This window comes from Phocoena sinus, chromosome 8 (assembly GCF_008692025.1).
Source record: "Phocoena sinus isolate mPhoSin1 chromosome 8, mPhoSin1.pri, whole genome shotgun sequence".
NCBI lineage: Eukaryota > Metazoa > Chordata > Mammalia > Artiodactyla > Phocoenidae > Phocoena > Phocoena sinus.
In genome coordinates, this window is record NC_045770.1 from 30,321,395 (window position 1) to 30,340,281 (window position 18,887).

Below are 18,887 nucleotides of genomic sequence, written 5' to 3' on the forward strand. Positions count from 1 at the left end.
TTGAAGTATCATTAGGTCCCATTTGTTTATTTTGGTTTTTATTACCAACTCTCTGGGAGGTGGGTAAAAAAGGATCTTGTTGTGATTTATGTCATAGAGTGTTCTGCCTATGTTTTCCTCTAAGAGTTTGATAGTTTCTGGCCTTACATTTAGGTCTTTATTCCATTTTGAGTTTATTTTTGTGTATGGTGTTAGGGAGTGATCTAATCTCATACTTTTACATATACCTGTCCAGTTTTTCCAGCACCACTTATTCAGGAGGCTGTCCTTTCTCCACTGTACATTTCTGCCTCCTTTATCACAGACAAGGTGACACTATGTGTGTGGGTTTATCTCTGGGCTTTCTCTCCTCTTCCATTGATCTATATTTCTGTTTCTGTGCCAGTACCATACTGTCGTGATTACTGTAGCTCTGTAGTATAGTCTGAAGTCAGGGACCCTGATTCCTCCAGCTCCGTTTTTCATTCTCAAGATTGCTTTGTCTATTCGGGGTCTTTTGTGTTTCCACACAAATTGTGAATTTTTTTGTTCTTGTTCTGTCAAAAATGCCAGTGGTAGTTTGATAGGGAATTTATTGAATCTGTAGATTGCTTTGGGTAGTAGAGTCATTTTCACAATGTTGATTCTTCCCATCCAAGAACATAGTATATCTCTCCATCTATTTGTATCATCTTTAATTACTTTCATCAGTGTCTTATAATTTTCTGCAAACAGGTCTTTTGTCTCCTTAGGTAGGTTTATTCCTAGATATTTTATTCTTTTTGTTGCAATGGTAAATGGGCGTGTTTTCTTGATTTCACTTTCAGATTTTTCATCATTAGTATATAGGAATGCCAGAGATTTCTGTGCATTAGTTTTGTATCCTGCTACTTTACCAAATTCATTGATTAGCTCTGGTAGTTCTCTGGTAGCATCTTTAGGATTCTCTATGTATAGTGTCATGTCATCTGCAAACGGTGACAGCTTTACTTCATCTTTTCTGATTTGGATTCCCTTTGTTTCCTTTTCTTCTCTGATTGCTGTGGGTAAAACTTCCAAAACTATATTGAATAAGAGTGATGAGAGTGGGCAACCTTGTCTTGGACCTGATCTTAGTGGAAATGTTTTCAGTTTTTCACCATTGAGGATGATGTTTGCTGTGGGCTTGTCATATATGGCCTTTATTATGTTGAGGAAAATTCCCTCTATGCCTACTTTCGGCAGGGTTTTTATCATAAATGGGTGTTGAATTTTTTCGAAAGCTTTCTCTGCATCTATTGAGATGATCATATGGTTTTTCTCCTTCAGTTCGTTAAAATGGTGTATTATGTTGTTTGATTTGCGTATATTGAAGAATCCTTGCATTCCTGGAATAAACCCCACTTGATCATGGTGTATGGTCCTTTTAATGTGCTGTTGGATTCTGTTTGCTAGTATTTTGTTGAGGATTTTTGCATCTATGTTCATCAGTGATATTGGTCTGTAGTTTTCTTTCTTTGTGACACCCTTGTCTGGTTTTGGTATCAAGGTGATGGTGGCCTCATAGAAGGAATTTGGGAGTGTTCCTCCCTCTGCTATATTTTTGAAGAGTTTGAGAAGGATAGCTGTTAGTTCTTCTCTAAATGTTTGATAGTTTTCGCCTGTAAAGCCATCTGGTCCTGGGCTTTTGTTTGTTGGAAGATTTTTAATCATACTCTCAATTTCAGTGCTTGTGATTGGTCTGTTCATATTTTCTATTTCTTCCTGATTCGGTCTTGGCAGGTTATGCATTTCTAAGAATTTGTCCATTTCTTCCAGGTTGTCCGTTTTCTTGGCGTAGAGTTGCCTGTAGTAATCTCTCATGATCTTTTGTATTTCTGCAGTGCCATTTGTTACTTCTCCTTTTTCATTTCTAATTCTATTGATTTGAGTCTTCTCCCTTTTTTTCTTGATGAGTCTGGCTTATGGTTTGTCAATTTTGTTTATCTTCTCAAGAAAACGGCTTTTAGTTTTATTGATCTTTGCTACCGTTTCCTTCATTTCTTTTTCATTTATTTCTGATCTGATTTTTATACTTTTTCTGCTTTTTATATTTGGGTTTTTTTTTTTTCTAATTGCTTTAAGTGCAAGAATAAGTTGTTTATTCGACATGTTTCCTGTTTCTTAAGGTACGATTGTATTGCTATTAACTTCCCTCTTAGAACTGCTTTTGCTGCATCCAATAGGTTTTGGGTAGTTGTGCCTCCATTGTCATTTGTTTGTAGGAGGTATTTTTTTATTTCTTCTTTGATTTCTTCAGTGATCACTTCATTATTAAGCAGTGTATTCTTTAGCCTCCATGTGTTTGTATTTTTTACTGATCGTTTCCTGTAATTGATATCTAGTCTCATAGCGTTGTGGTTGGAAAAGATACTTGATACAATTTTAATTTTATTAAATATACCAAGGCTTGATTTGTGACCTAAGGTACATTCTATCCTGGAGAATGTTGCATAAGCACTTGAGAAAAATGTGTATTCTGTTGTTTTTGGATGGAATGTCCTATAAATATCAATTAAGTCCATCAAGTTTAATGTATCATTTAAAGCCTGTGTTTCCTTATTTATTTTCATTTTGGGTGATCTGTCCATTGGTTAAAGTGGGGTGTTAACGTCCCTTACTATGAATGTGTTACTGTCAATTTCCCATTTTATTGTTGTTAGTATTTGCCTTATGTATTGAGGTGCTCTTATGTTGGGTGCAGAAATATTTACAATTTTTATATCTTCTTCTTGGATCGATCCCTTGATCATTATGTAGTGTCCTTCTTTGTCTCTTCTAATAGTCTTTATTTTAAAGTCTATTTTGTCTGATATGAGAATTGCTACTCTAGCTTTCTTTTGGTTTCCATTTGCATGGAATATCTTGTTCCATCCCCTCACTTTCAGTCTGTATGTGTCTCTAAGTCTGAAGTGGGTTTCTTGTAGACAGCACATATATGGGTCATGTTTTTGTATCCATTCAGCCAGTCTATGTCTTTTGGTTGGAGCATTTAATCCATTTACATTTAAGGTAATTATCAATATGTATGTTCCTATTCCCATTTTCTTAATTGTTTTGGGTTTGTTATTGTAGGTCTTTTCCTTCTCTTGTGTTTCTTGCCTAGAGAAGGTCCTTTAGCATTTGTTGTAAAGCTGGTTTAGTGGTGCTGAACTCTCTCACCTTTTGCTTGTCTGTAAAGATTTTAACTTCTCCATCAAATCTGAATGAGATCCTTGTTGGGTAGAGTAATCTTGGTTGTAGGTTTTTCTCCTTCATCACTTTCAGTATGTCCTGCCATTCCCTTCTGGCTTGCAGAGTTTCTGCTGAAAGGTCAGCTGTTAACCTTATGGGGATTCCCTTGTGTGTTATTTGTTGTTTTTCCCTTGCTGCTTTTAATATGTTTTCTTTGTATTTAATTTTTGACAGTTTGATTAATATGTGTCTTGGCATGTTTCTCCTTGGATTTATCCTGTATGGGACTCTCTGTGCTTCCTGGACTTGATTAACTATCTCCTTTCCCATATTAGGGAAGTTTTCAACTATAATCTCTTCAAATATTTGCTCAGTCTATTTCTTTTTCTCTTCTTCTGGAGCCCCTATAATTTGGATGTTGTTGCATTTAATGTTGTCCCATAGGTCTCTGAGACTGTCCTCAATTCTTTTCATTCTTTTTTCTTTATTCTGCTCTGCAGTAGTTATTTCCACTATTTTATCTTCCAGGTCACTTATCCATTCTTCTGCCTCAGTTATTCTGCTATTGATCCCATCTAGAGTATTTTTAATTTCATTTATTGTGTTGTTCATTGTTGCTTGTTTCATCTTTAGTTCTTCTAGGTACTTGTTAAATATTTCTTGCATTTTGTCTATTCTAGTTCCAAGATTTTGGATCATCTTTACTATCATTATTCTGAATTCTTTTTCAGGTAGACTATTTCCTCTTCATTTGTTAGGTCTGGTAGGTTTTTATCTTGCTCCTTCATCTGCTGTGTGTTTTTCTGTCTTCTCATTCTGCTTATCTTACTGTGTTTGGGGTCTCCTTTTTGCAGGCTGCAGTTTCATAGTTCCCGCTGGTTTTAGTGTCTGTCCCCAGTGGCTAATGTTGTTTCAGTGGGTTGTGTAGGCTTCCTGGTGGAGGGGACTAGTGCCTGTGTTCTGGTGGATGAGGCTGGATCTTGTCTTTCTGGTGGGCAGGTCCACATCTGGTGGTGTGTTTTGGGGTGTCTGTGGACTTATTATGATTTTAGGCAGCCTCTCTGCTAATGGGTAGTGTTGTGTTCCTGTCTTGCTAGTTGTTTGGCATAGGGTGTCCTGCACTGTAGCTTGCTGGTCGTTGAGTTAAGCTGGGTGCTGGTGTTGAGATGTAGAACTCTGGGAGATTTTCACCATTTGTTATTATGTGGAGCCAGGAGGTCTCTTGTGGACCAGTGTCCTGAAGTTGTCTCTCCCACCTCAGAGGCACAGCACTGACTCCTGGCTGGAGCACCAAGAGCCTTTCATCCACAGAGCTCAGAATAAAAGGGAGAAAAAGTAGAAAGAAAGAAAGAAGGAAAGAAAGAAAAAAAGAAAGGAAGGAAGAAAGAACGAAAGAAAGAAAGGAAGAAAGAAAGGAGGGAGGGAGGGAGTGTGGGAGGGAGGGAGTGTGGGAGGGTGGGAGGGAGGGAAGGAAGGAGGGAGGGAAGGAAGGAGGAAAGAAAGAAAGGAAAGAAAGAAGAAAGAAAGAAAGGAAGGAGGGAAAGAAGGAAGAAAAGAAAAAGAAAGATGATAAAATAAAGTAAGATAAAATAAAATAAAGTTATTAAAATAAGAAATAATTATTAAGAAAAAAATTTTTTAAAGGAAAAAAACGAAAACGGACGGATAGAACCCTAGGACAACTGATGGAAGCAAAGCTGTGTAGACAAAATCTCACACAGAAGCATACACATACACACTCATGAAAAGAGGAAAAGGGGAAAAAATAATAAATCTTGCTCTCAAAGTCCACCTCCTCAATTTGGGATGATTCGTTGTCTATTCATGTATTCCACAGATGCAGGATACATCAAGTTGATTGTGGAGCTTTAATCCACTGCTTCTGAGGCTGCTGGGAGGGATTTCCCTTTCTCTTCTTTGTTCGCAACACTCCCGGGGCTCAGCTTTGGATTTGGCCCCGCCTCTGCGTGTAGGTCGCCAGAGGACATCTGTTCTTCGCTCAGACAGTACGGGGTTAAAGGAGCAGCTGTTTCAGGGACCCTGGCTCACTCAGGCGGGGAGTAGGGAGGGGTGCGGATGCGGGGTGAGCATTCGGCGGCAGAGCCTGGCAGGACGTTGCACCAGCCTGAGGTGCGCCGTGCGTTCTCCCGGGGAAGTTGTCCCTGGGTCCCAGGACCCTGGCAGTGGTGGGCTGCACAGGCTCCCTGGAAGGGAGGTGTGGTTAGTGACCTGTGCTCGCACACAGGCTTCTTGGTGGTGGCGGCAGAAGCAGGCTTAGCGTCTCATGCCCGTCTCTGTGGTCCGCGCTTTTAGCCGCGGCTCACGCTGGTCTCTGGCGCCCCTTTAAGCAGCGCTCTTAATCTCCTCTCCTCGCGCACCAGGAAATAAAGAGGGAAGAAAAAGTCTCTTGCCTCTTTGGCAAGTCCAGACTTTTCCCCAGACTCCCTCCCGGCTAGCCGTGGTGCAGTAACCCCCTGCAGGCTGTGTTCACGCCACCAACCCCAGTCCTCTCCCTGCCTCCGACCGAAGCCCAAGCCTCAGCTCCCAGCTCCACCCACCCTGGCGGTTGGGCAAACAAGCCTCTCGGGCTGGTGAGTGCCGGTCGGCACTGATCCTCTGTGCGGCAATCTCCCCGCTTTGCCTTCTGCAGCCCTGTTGCTGTGCTCTCCTCCGCGGCCTCAAAGCTCCCCCCTCCGCCTCCCGCAGTCTCTGCCCACGAAGGGGCTTCCTAGTATGTGGAAACTTTTCCTCCTTCACAGCTCCCTCCCACTGGTGCAGGTCCCGTCCCTATCCTTTTGACTCTGTTTTTTCTTTTTTCTTTTGCCCTACTCAGGTACGTGGGGAGTTTCTTGCCTTTTGGGAGGTCTTCTGCCAGTGTTCAGTAGGTGTTCTGTAAGAGTTGTTCCACGTGTATATGTATTTCTGGTGTATCTGTGAGGAGGAAGATGATCTCCGCGTCTTACTCTTCCGCCATCTTCCCTATTCCTCTGAACCTTCTTTAAATCAACCATTCATAGGTCTCAGAAACGCCTGGTTTTTTATTTGTTTTTATCTTTGTTTCCAGGAAGCATGAAGCAGGAAGAAGAAGTAATTAAAATCAGATTTTAGTGCAGATCTTTGGTAGAGTCTCCCTTTAAACTCTAGGGCAGTGGTTCCCAAAGCACTGTTGCTGGGCCCACCCTAGAGTTTCTGATTGAGTAGGTCTGGGGAAGGAGCCAAAATTTTGCATAGCTATCGGATTCTTAGGACAGGCTGCTGCTGTTGGTCTGGGGCCACACTTTGAGAACCAGTACTCTAGAGCAATTGCTCAAGTACTGCCCTATACCTCTAAGAAGTTTTGCAAGCTTGTCTTCTAACTTGGTGGCTTCCACTCATTATCAACCATCACTCTCCAAGCCCAGACTCCTTATTTTTCATTCCAGCCTCACATTATCATTGCCTTCTGGATAGGACAGAACAGAATCAAATCCCCCAAAAGCGATGTGAGATTGTTTCAAATTGGAGTAATAAATAAAGCAATAAATTAAATTTGTTTCTTTTTCTGCTGTTAATCTCGTGCCAATTTTATTATTAGTCCAGCCACAAGAACTCAAAATGTGTAGAGGGGGAAATTTCCCCTCCCAGACAAGTTCCATCTCTAGAGATGTCGTCTCTCCCCAACACACACATACATACACACACACACACCCTCTTCCCCAGATATTCCTATTCTTTTTGGCTTTGTACATTCTCTGGCTGCTTCACCTTGCTCACTCCTTGCTTCCCTTCTCTACTCTCACCTGGTCTAAGAGAGTCAGATGACCTACAGTCTCCTCTGAGACTTCCTTTGGGAAATCTTTTCTGACCCAGAGGAAAGGGTGTGTGCCCCTCCTGTGTGCTTACCTGACCCAGGCTTCCAGACTGCCTTGTCATTCCTTGATCCCTGTAAGGCCCCCAGGGACAGCTTACCCAGGGCATATCCTTCTCAGTTGATTGTAGTTATTTGTTTTGTTCTCTTTCTCTCTTATAATACTGTGAGCCCCTTGAGAACTAGAGCCTAAAACCATGCCTAGTACATGGTAAATATTTGTGGAATTAATTTCTGAAAGAATTTTATCTTTGCAAAATAATATGGATTGGAATTTTGAATTTAAAATTTCTGCAAAATTTGGAAACTATAGAAACATAAAAAGAAGGAAGTAAAAATCATTTGTAATTCCTCTGTTCTGAGATAATTCCTTTTAGTTTATGAATGAATTTTTGAGAACAGGAATACTATGCAAAACATAAAATGTAGAAAAAATTTCTGGCAACAATGTGTCTTACATAGAGAATGGATTAAAAGACTAATTAGAAAAGAATTTAGATTCCAGGTATAAGATCACAAATGTATAGACTAGATGGGACTAGAAAAAGAAGAGCTAAATGAATGTGATAAGAAGTGTATGAATGACAGGGCTTGGAAATTATTAAAGGTGGTGGTGAGTGGGGAATAGAGTAGAGGAAGAGAGTCAGATGACTTGCAGGTTAAATAAATGGAAGATTTTGAGATTGGATGAATGGAGGTATTCTATTTTTTTTCTTTTAATTTTTATTGGAGTATAGTTGATTTACAATGTTGTGTTAGTTTCAGGTGTAGAGCAAAGTGAATCAGTTATACATATACATATACAGATTCTTTTTTCATATTGCCATTACAGGGTATTGAGTAGAGCTCCCTGTGCTCTACAGTAGGTCCATATTAGTTATCTATTTTATGCACTCATTTGTTCATTCATCACATATTTATTGGGTACCTAATTCTATGCCAGACACTAGTCTAGTTACTGGGGTACATAAATGAACAAAACACCAAAAACCCTGGCCATCCTGTTGCTTCAGTTCTGGTGGTGGAAATTGTGGTACCATTGAGGCAGCTTTAGACTGGGAGATCAATCATAAAAAATTAAACAATTGTTTGAAGAGGTTTCAAAAGACACATGTATTCCTTTAATCCCCTGAATGTATTTACGTAATGACAAGAATAAAGCATATTCAAGGCTGTCACACAGCAGTGTTAAAAAGAAAACCACAGGCCCCAAAATGGCATCACTTGTGTTAAACCTAGGTGTAATACCTAATCTAATTATAGTTTCAACCTCTCCCAGAAATGTAATCTTAATCAAGCAGTCTGGAATTTTCTGGTCAACACAGAAAATTCCAGACTGCTTGATTAAGATTACATTTCTGGGAGAGGTTGAAACTATAGTTAGATGTGAGGTGTTGTCATGTAGGCCCTCTCCATCCTCCAGAGGAAGAAGAGTCAACCTGCATGATAAAACTCTTGTTATTCCCTTCCCTCCAAAAAGATGTCATGACCTAAAAATAATCCTTTTTTCTTTTGCTAATAGCTTCCTTGCCCCACCCTTCTTCCCCTGAAAACCTTCCATTTTGCACAACCCCTGTAAGTGCCCTTCTAGCTGCAGGATGAGATGCCCCTCAATTCATGAATTACTGAATAAAGCCAATTAGATCTTCACATTTACTCTGTTGAATTTTGTTTTAACAGTAGTGAGCTGGGGTCTTATGGGACAGCAAAGAAAGAAGATAATTGCTTCAGAGAGAGGTGTAAAAAACCCTGATTATGCAATGGCTGGTGTTTGGTTGGTGTCTTCTTGATGAAAATTGGGAATTAGTTTCTCTCTCTGAAGAGACGTTCCCTAATAAAAATTACACTAATAGTTAATAGCTAGAAAAACCACAGAAAATTTAAGAAACTCCTGAAGAAAAAACACTAAATAAATAATATGACCCATTTATGGTTACATAAGTGTGTTCATTTCATGAAAATAGTTTAATATCAACATTTATAATTTGCATACTTTTCTGTATTTATACTATATATATATATCAATTAAAAGTTTATTTAAAAGGAAAATTGCTCCAGATACAGTTTCTTCTAAAAAACAACAATAAAACAAAACAAAAAACCAATTCTCTGTTTCTTTCTGACAGAGAGAACAATGGCTGTTTCAGGATATGATATTAGGGTAGGCTGTGGGGAGCTCTCCCAAGGCCTCAAACCCTGGCATTAGTGAATGTGGACATACCACATTCAAATTCCATTATTTCCTTAACTAGCTGGTCAGCTACAGGCAAATTATTAAAACTCTCTGAGCTTCTTGTTCCTCATCTAAAAAGTAGGAATAATACGAACATCTTAGAGTCATTATGGAGTTGAAGGAAATAATGTGTATAAAGTGTCTGGCCTAGTGCTTGCCATACAGAACGCTTTCATACAGAAATGTTCCTCGGGGCTTCCCTGGTGATGCAGTGGTTAAGAATCTGCCTGCCAATACAGGAGACACGGGTTTGAACCCTGGTCTGGGAAGATCCCACATCCCGCAGAGCAACTAAGCCTGTGTGCCACAACTACTGAGCCACGTGCTGCAACTACTGAGCGCACACGCCGCATCTACTGAAGCCCTCACCCTCTAGAGCCCATGCTCTGCAACAAGAGAAGACACCAAATTGAGAAGCCCGCGCACCGCAATGAATAGTAGCCCCCGCTCGCCGCAACTAGAGAAAGCCCGCGCACAGCAACGAAGACCCAATGCAGCCAAAAAAAAAAAAAGAAAAGCTCCTCACTTTCTCCAGTGACTTTCCTCTTTTACACCATCACAAGATTTTCTAGCTCTGAGATCCCAGTAAAGTCAAAGGCAGATGCTACTGGGTCAGGCATGCCAAAGGCTGAAGAGCAGAAGAGGCTCTAGGAGGAGCCAAAGCCATCCAGGCCCTGGTACTCTTAAGTAACAAGGAAAATGTGAAGGGATCCCTGTCATGATTGAAAGACAGCCAAACACTGCTGCTGAGGTGCCAATGATAATAAAGGAACTTGCAGCTGAAATCACAGTATTTGCTCACTGCAAAGATTTTCCCCACAGAAAAATAGAGGGGTAAGTCAAACAGCAATATGAAATATCAAAACAGTAGATTTTCCCATGGGATGATTATGGTAGGGAATTTGGGTTTATTTTTTGGTACCAGTCTTAGTAATATTTGGTTGACTCATTAAAATCCAATCCATGTCTATTTTCATGTGTGCCATCTTCTGTCACAGAATTTTGGGGAATTGAGACATTCTGCTGTCAGCAGCACATGGCATTAACTTGCTTTTCTTAAAATGGTTTTCCCTGAGATTTTCATTCTCCCTAGTTTGGTGCCTAAGGAAACCTGATCCAGGTTCATCTAACAGTAGAATCTGCATGGTCATTAGCTCTAAAGCTTCCCCTGGCTCCTCTCTCCTTGTCTCAGGTGCCCAACTTGACCTTAATCATCTCTGCTCTTTGGTGCCTTCTTCACTTCACATATAGCCCTGGCTTGAGACTGCACTTTGGTGTGTTTATTTGGTGACCTTAGGGATCCCATCTCTAAGGGAGATGAGGAGGCTGTAGTTTCAGTGAATACCATGCCAACTTAGACCCATGCAGGTTGTATTTTCTTCTTTATGTATTTCTTAAATGTAAAGTAATAGTCCCATCATATCACTTAAACAAGAGGAATTTGTTATTTAAAACTACATATGAAAAAAAAAGCGCTACATATGATTTTTAACAGACTGTGGTTACCAAAAGGGAGAGGCAGTGAGGGAGGGACGGATTAGGAGTATGGGATTAAGAGATACAAACTACTATACATAAAATAAATAAGCAACAAGGATTTACTGTATAGCACAGTGAATTATATTCAATATCTTGTAATAACCAATAATGAAATATAATCTGAAAAAATAACTGAATCACTTTGCTGTACACCTGAAACTAATATAATATTTTAAATCAAATATACATCAAAAAAAAAAACTACATATGGTTAAATGTAAAAGATACTCCAAATGTGATACCATCTGTGCCATTGGGTGGTAAGTTTCCAGCCGTGGCTCAGTAGAACATGGGACCTTGTCTATCTCTGATGTCCTATGGCCTTGGGCTAACCTCTAAACTTTAAGGGAGAGATGAGAAAGGGGAAACTGACATAAGAGAGGAGACACATGGAGTCCATTTCCCTAACTGCAGCAGCTCCTACCCATTTCTTTATTGTTACAACAGAAACAGGGTCTGGCACTCAGAAAGGCTTCTGGTCTCCCACCCATCAGTCTGAGAATGTGATAAAATTGTTCGTAAAAGATCTGGGGTCTAAGGAATTATATACTATACCTATTATTCCTATAAGAATGGAACGAAGACAACATTAACAATGGCGAATGGCAAGTTTATGAGAATAAAGTGATAAGTGAATGATACGCACTTAAAATTAGGTTGCATGAAAGACAGTACCTCCACATTAGCCCCAAACTTACCCAAGTCAGTATGTAAAAGAACATTTGTCCAGTGGCCATATGGTACCTTGTACTTCTATAGAGAAGGTTGGGAACATTGCCTTCTCAGCTGCCTGCCTTTACTGTGTTACAAGTCTGTAGGGCAGCAAGATTTGCCACCCCAAGATGTGCCTCTTTGGCATGTGGATTATTGTGAGCTGAAAGCAATCAAGGCCCAAAAGGCTCAGGTAGAACCTTTGACGTTCACCCTAACTGCTTAAAAGAATTTAGATAGAAGACCTGTTCCAGGAAGGGAGCTATCACCATAGGTAACTATAGTATAATATGCGCTAAGTGAGGTAAACAGGTAAGAGCCTAGCAAAGTCTGTTAAAATTCCTCTCTACATGGCCCAGCAAACATTTGTTTACTAAACAATTGCTTTTCCTTCATGTCAATTGCCTTCCTCTCCTTTGAAGTCCCAAACCACTACCTTAAAATTCTGCTTTGTCTTTAGCTGAAGATTTATTTAAGTATTAAGTGTTAAGATTATTAAGTATTTAGAGTGAGGGCTTTGCTTTTGCAAAGCAAAGGAACCTACAATCAAGATGAAAAGACAACCCCAGAATGGGAGAAAATATTTGCAAACAAATCAATGGACAAAGGATTAATCTCCAAAATATATAAATAACTCATGAAGCTCAATATTAAAAAAAACAAACAATCCAATCAAAAAATGGGCAGAAGACCTAAATAGACATTTCTCCAAAGAAGACATACAGATGGCCAAGAAGCATATGAAAAGCTGCTCAACATCACTAATTATTAGAGAAATGTAAATCAAAACTACAATGAGGTATCACCTCACACCAGTTAGAATGAGCATCATCAGAAAATCTACAAACAACAAATGCTGGAGAGGATGTGGAGAAAAGGGAACCCTCTTGCACTGTTAGTGGGAATGTAAATTGATACAGCCACTATGGAGAACAGTATGGAGGTTCCTTAAAAAACTAAAAATAGAATTACCATATGACCCAGTAATCCCACTACTGGGCATATACCCAGAGAAAACCATAATTCAAAAAGACACATGCACCCCAATGTTCATTACAGCACTATTTACAATAGCCAGGTCATGGAAGCAACCTAAATGCCCATCGACAGACGAATGGATAAAGAAGATGTGGCAGATATATGCAATGGAATATTACTCAGCCATAAAAATGAACGAAATTGGGTCATTTACAGAGACGTGGATGGATCTAGAGACTGTCATACAGAGTGAAGTAAGCCAGAAAGTGAAAAACAAATATCATATATTAACACATATATGTGGAACCTAGAAAAATCGTACAGATGAACGAGTTTGCAGGGCAGAAATTGAGACACAGATGTAGAGAACAAATGTATGGACACCAATGGGGGAAAGTGGTGGGAGGGTGGGGGGTGGGATGAACTGAGAGATTGGGATTGACATGTATACACTAATATGTATAAAATAGATAGCTAATAAGAACCTGCTGTACAAAAAATAAATAAAATAATATTCAAATATAAAAAAATAAATAAAGTGAGGGTTTTGGCCATTTTGGTGAGTTACTCAGTTCTTCTGGGTTTCTCCCATGTATACATGTTGTTAAACTTTGTTTGATTTTCTCCTGTTAATCAGTCTCATGTCAGTTTAATTCTTAGATCAGCCAGAAGAACCTAGATGGGTAGAAGGAACATTTTTCCTCCCCAACAAGTCCATAATCTGTTACAAGTCATCATCTGGAGGAAGAGGTCTGGAGATTTGGGGGATGATTGCTACCATGAGAGAATCTCCTTTGTGACTTTTTTGTATGGAATTTTTCTCAAATTCAGGAATTCTTCCTCTGGCCCCTAAAATTATAAGCATTTTTTAAAAGTGTAAGTATGTTTTTCTGGGGAGGTATTATCATTTTCATGAGATTTTTTCAAGGACGCATAATCTCTAAAAGGTTCTGAACCACTGCTCCATTCAAGTTACCAGACAATGATACAGAGAAGAGCAAACAGAAAATTAACAAATCTGCAAAGATAAGGGAAGAAAAGTGTTAATGTAGAGTAGACGTAAGATTCCCTTTCCACTGTTGTGGAATAAAAAACTGAAGACAGTATATATACCCATCAGTAAGGAAATCCCTGAAAATTGTGGTATGTTTAAACTATGCAATACAATAAAGCGATTTTTATAGAACAAGTTAGATCTATTTTGGATGATTTGGATGGTTTTCTATGATGTGATTATTAAGTGAGAAAAGCAAGATTCAGAGAAATGTATGTAGTATAATTCCATTTTATAAAACAAATCATGACAAACCTCCTCCCTTGCATATGTGTATATGTATATGCGTGTGTGTGTACATACAATATAAAAAAGGAGAAAAAAGATAGAAAACTGTATACCAGATTATTAAAGAAGGGAAATCACAGAGCAGGATGGGGTGAGTTATTCAGTGGAGAGAGAAAAAGTGAAATGGATGCACACAAAACAAATGAACAAACGACAACAAAAAGACCCACTATTTTGAAAAAGGAAGGTGTACATAATCAAAATTGCACTTATCTGAAATTAACTGTATGTTCATATATGCATAAAAAGGCACATAAAAGAATGATGCTGTAATGGTGGTTGAAATATTCATGGATATTTTATTCTGTTCTTCATGTTTTACAAAGCTGATTCCTTACTAATTTTCCTATATCTTTTGTGGTTCAAATACTTTTATAACTGCCATGTATTATTTATATATTAAACTTTTTGAAAATTTCATTGTGATAAAAGGAAAAAATTTTGCTTATTTTTATTTCAGGTGGCAATTCTCATTCTCAGTGTATAATTCTAGTAGCAATTAAATTAATTATTCTCAGAAATTAGACATAGAAAGCACATAAATTGTCATCTCTAAACCACACATCTTAGTTTTGGCAGGTTCAACAAGGATATGGTGTGTGGGTAGGTGTCAATGTGGTTAGCACCAGTGAAGACACTGAGAAGAAGGAAACCCACAAAATCCACTTTAGTGGTGTAAGAGAGGCACAACTCACCACAACTCATCTTAGGTTTTCAGCTGGAACTCTAACTAAAAGGCAGATTAACAAGAGAAAACAGTTTACTAAATGCATATAGTCCGCATTATGAGGGAGGAATCTAAATGAAAAGTAACCCAAAAAAGTGACTTAGAAATCCAGTTTGAATAGCATTTTCAACAAAGAACAATAAATTTGTAGAGAAATGACAAGAAAAGGATAGAAGTTTTAGGTTTCCAAGGGTGACAAACTGTGAGAAGGTAAATATATAGGAAGAAACTAATGGAGTAAGATTAGTTTATGGATTCTACTGGTGCCTCCTCTGGGCTAAAAGTCTATCTGCAGTTAAAAAAAAAAATTATATCTTGTCTTTGGGCAAAAAGGGAGTTTTTGTTTATTTGTTTTTGTTTTTTGCATTTGCTGTTTCATAATTGTCTTCAGCTCAAAATAATTTTTATCTCAAAGAGACATATTTTAGGGTGACATATTCTGGTTTCCTTCAGTGGATTTAGGTTCTGGGAAAGATATCAGAATGCAAACAATCTGCTCAGGGTCACAAAAGCTGAAGCAGAAAATACAGTGCCTGTTAGCTGCTTGCATAGGGCTTGAAGCAAAAAAATGGACTTCATGGGTGTTGTGTTACCAGAACTTGGTCCTGGAAGACAGGCTGCACTTGGATTGAAGAAAAGCAGGATCAGAGTCTTTCCAAAATCAGACAAGAATATGACTAAAGACATGAAGGACTTGCTTGAATTATGCCCAAACACAGACATTTAGACATTGTTGTCACTCACTGTAAGATGTTTTGTATTTATAAAATGAATTCTAAGCATGATTAAGTTTTTTTTTGCAGGGCTTATTAATCATTTGATGAACTTGGTATTAGAAAGGAGGAAGTTCCTTGCTGTCTCCACAGAGTGGATCTTCTTAAGGCTGACTTGTGTTGGAAAATCCCAAGAGCTTTGTTATTCATAATGAAACACAGACATGAAACTTGAGTTCATTCATTTCCTTGGTGCTAAGAAGGGCCTCCCCTCTTCATCTGTATTTGTATGAGATATGTTAGGCAACCTGTCTGCAGAAAAGAGAAGCCCACTTCCAATTTTGCAAAGCAAAGTCCAAGTGGCTTCATTCTGCTCCTGTGTGTGTGTGTGTTTCCTTCTTTTGACCCTCCCTTCTGTGGATTGCCCTTGTAAGGGAGGAAGAAAATTTCCTCTTCTCTTCTTGATTCTTCGGACTCATCTAAGGATTAAACTGACATAAGACACATTAACAGGATAAAAATCAAACAAAGTTAATAACATGTATACATGGGAGAGACCCAGGAAAACTGAGTAACCTGCCAAAATGGCCAAAATCCTCACCTTAAATACCATCTTCAGCTAAAAACAAAAGAGAATGTTGAGGGTAGTAGTTTGGGACTTCACAGGGGGAGGAAGCCAATTCACATGGAGATGGAAAAGCAAATGTTTGTTGAGCCATGCAGAGACAGTGGAACACAGAGTGGACTCTGACCCCTAGGTCCTGCAGAGAGTCCCCCACCACACCTAGTCCATAATCTTTGCAGATAAATCTGGTGATATCTCTATTCCAGAAATAGACTCTTATCTAAATCCTTGTAGGTGGTTAAGAGAGAGGTAACAACAACAATAAAAAAACTTCCAGAATCATCTATTTCTTGAAAATAATGTTTAATATCTCTCTTTGAGATTTTTCAGGGACCCTCTGAAAAATTACAAAGTTAGCCGGAGGTTAAAAGGACTTCATTTAAAATTTGATTTGGGTGGGCTTCCCTGGTGGCCCAGTGGTTAAGAATCTGCCTGCCAATGCAGGGGACATGGGTTCGATCCCGGGTCTGAGAAGATCCCACATGCCGCAGAGCAGCTAAGCTTGTGTGTCACAACTACTGAGCCTGTGCTCTAGAGTCTGCGAGCCACAACTACTGAGCCCGTGAGCCACAGCTACTGAAGCCCGTGCACCCTAGAGCCCATGCTCCACAACAAGAGAAGCCACCGCAATGAGAAGGGCACACACCGTAATGAAGAGCAGCTCCTGCTCACCACAACTAGAGAAAGCCCGTGCAGAGTAACGAAGACCCAATGCAGCCAAAGATAAGTAAATAAAATAAATAAATTTATTAAAAAATTCTGATTTGGGGAAGTTTATCAAAGGTATCAAAATGTTTTAAAACATCTGGTCAAATACGATCATAGGTCACTGTGAAACAATACATAGTTTTTCACTTAACCAAAGTGATAATAAAAGATTTAAAAGGCAAATACAAAAAGTTACAATAGATTACTTAAAAGGTAAAGAAAACTTTTATAATCTTTTATCAAAAGGAGATCAATATTTCTAGAAAACTTTGTCCTCTTAACAAGAGAGAAAATTAAATTCTAGTTTTGTGTCAGCTTACATTTGATATTAAAATTCATTCACTCAAATTCATTCTAAGTGTAGCTAGTCCTAACCACACACAAAACTCTTTTTGCAGGGTTCCTTTTCCACAAACCTTCTATAACATCCTTTTTCTTTTCTTTTTTTTAACATCCAGATTTTGTCCCATGCTCTCTCACTCTCTTTCTTTCTATATATCTCTATCTCTATTTTTACCTCTATCTCAACTTCTTTAGGACAAAATTACTTTCTTTTCCCTTAACAAAATACATTTCCATTCCTTATAACTTTTAAAAAATTTCCTTGCACATGAAAATGGTTTTCTTATTAATTTTAGTAGTTTTAATTACATTAATTAGAATTCTTAACACTTAGAAACCCTAATATCTAGTGAAAACTAAGAGGTAAGCAATTGTAAACTGTTTGTTATACCAGTAGTTTTTGATTAGCAAACTTATGAAAACATTTCACAATTTTTGGAAGCATACATTTCCTCAGCACATATTTTCTTCAATGTGGTAAAAAACGTGTTTACTATAAGACCCAAACATCTTCAGATTTTCTCTAATAAGACAAAAATAGGTAAAAGACTTGTTTAGCAATTAATGTTCAGTATTTTATCTTATCTGGAAATTATCTAGATAGTCAATGAATTCCCATCATTTACCTTCCTTAACTTGGTTAGCAAAACTCTAAAGTTTTATGTTACCAAAAGATTTGGAAAGCATTTTTTAAGTCCTGTTCCATTTATGTCTATCTAAATCATTTGTTCCCAACAATTATGTTTAGATTACTCATGAAAATTTCATGAGATATTAGACAAAGTCAGTCACCATCCCAAGCTATTTTACTTGCTGACAAGCTTTGTAACAGAGATAACATAAACTTATTTAATTCTTGGTAAACCTAAGTAAAGTAAAAGTTTTATATTTAATGTTGATAACTTTAAAGACATGCCTATTTTAATTAAACCAACAAGTGTTTATTTACTAAAGATTAATCTTAGATCATGTGAGCTTGAAAAACATTTGGGTTTATATTTTTGAGAACATTTTTTTAAGATCTTGCTTGTTTTAGCCAATTAAATAGTTTTTTTAATAAATTAATTTTGTCATTCCCATTCAGAGGTAGAAAATTACCATATCTATAGCATATATGCACACATACAGACACAAACAGAGACTCAGTTCTTATTTAAAAACTTTACCCATGAATCAGGTGCAATACAAAAATTACTAGTTTGTGAGCAATAATTGGAATAAATTAAGTTTACTCACTCGGATTGCTAAAGTCTTATTATTTGTGGGGAATACTTTTAAGATTTATATTTGTCTTTGTCAAGCAATCTTAAGGAAGTTGTGATTTAGCATTTGTGTTTTAAAAGCCCCTTTTCCTCTATTTTTTTTTTGTCCGGCGGGGGTGGTGGGGTGGTGAGGAGGTGAGGAGGAGATGTTCAAGTTCTACTGACCAAATTAACCAGGCTTAGATTCAGACGATTGTGGGTTGCATTTACATTCCTTATCAACAAATCTCAGTCCTACAATTCTGAGTAGGGGAAGCATTCCCAGCTAGATATAACATCCATTCCCATAAAATACTCAGGCAATGTTGACATAACCTTTTCACATAACATCTACTCAAACATTTCAGCCTTTATAATCCTATCAACCCTTGCACTTTGACTTTTTCTCAATCTAACTGTAGCTTAAATCAGGGTTCCACCAGTGGATTTTGGTACCACAGCTCATAAGTCTCCCACATCAAGAAGTCCTTAAAACTTCTCTCCATCCCTCAGCCATTTTACCCATTCCTTATGTAAAAAGCCTTCGGTCCCAGTGAGAAGGGCCAAGGGACCTAGGCCCTTTTGTCAATCTTTAACTTTGTTAATTGGCCTGTTGTCTCCAAGCAATCACAGGTCAGGTTTTTCATTGTAATTTTTGCCTTCCAGCTTCTAAAATTTCTCCAAACTGGGGTAGATAAAGTGAACTTGTT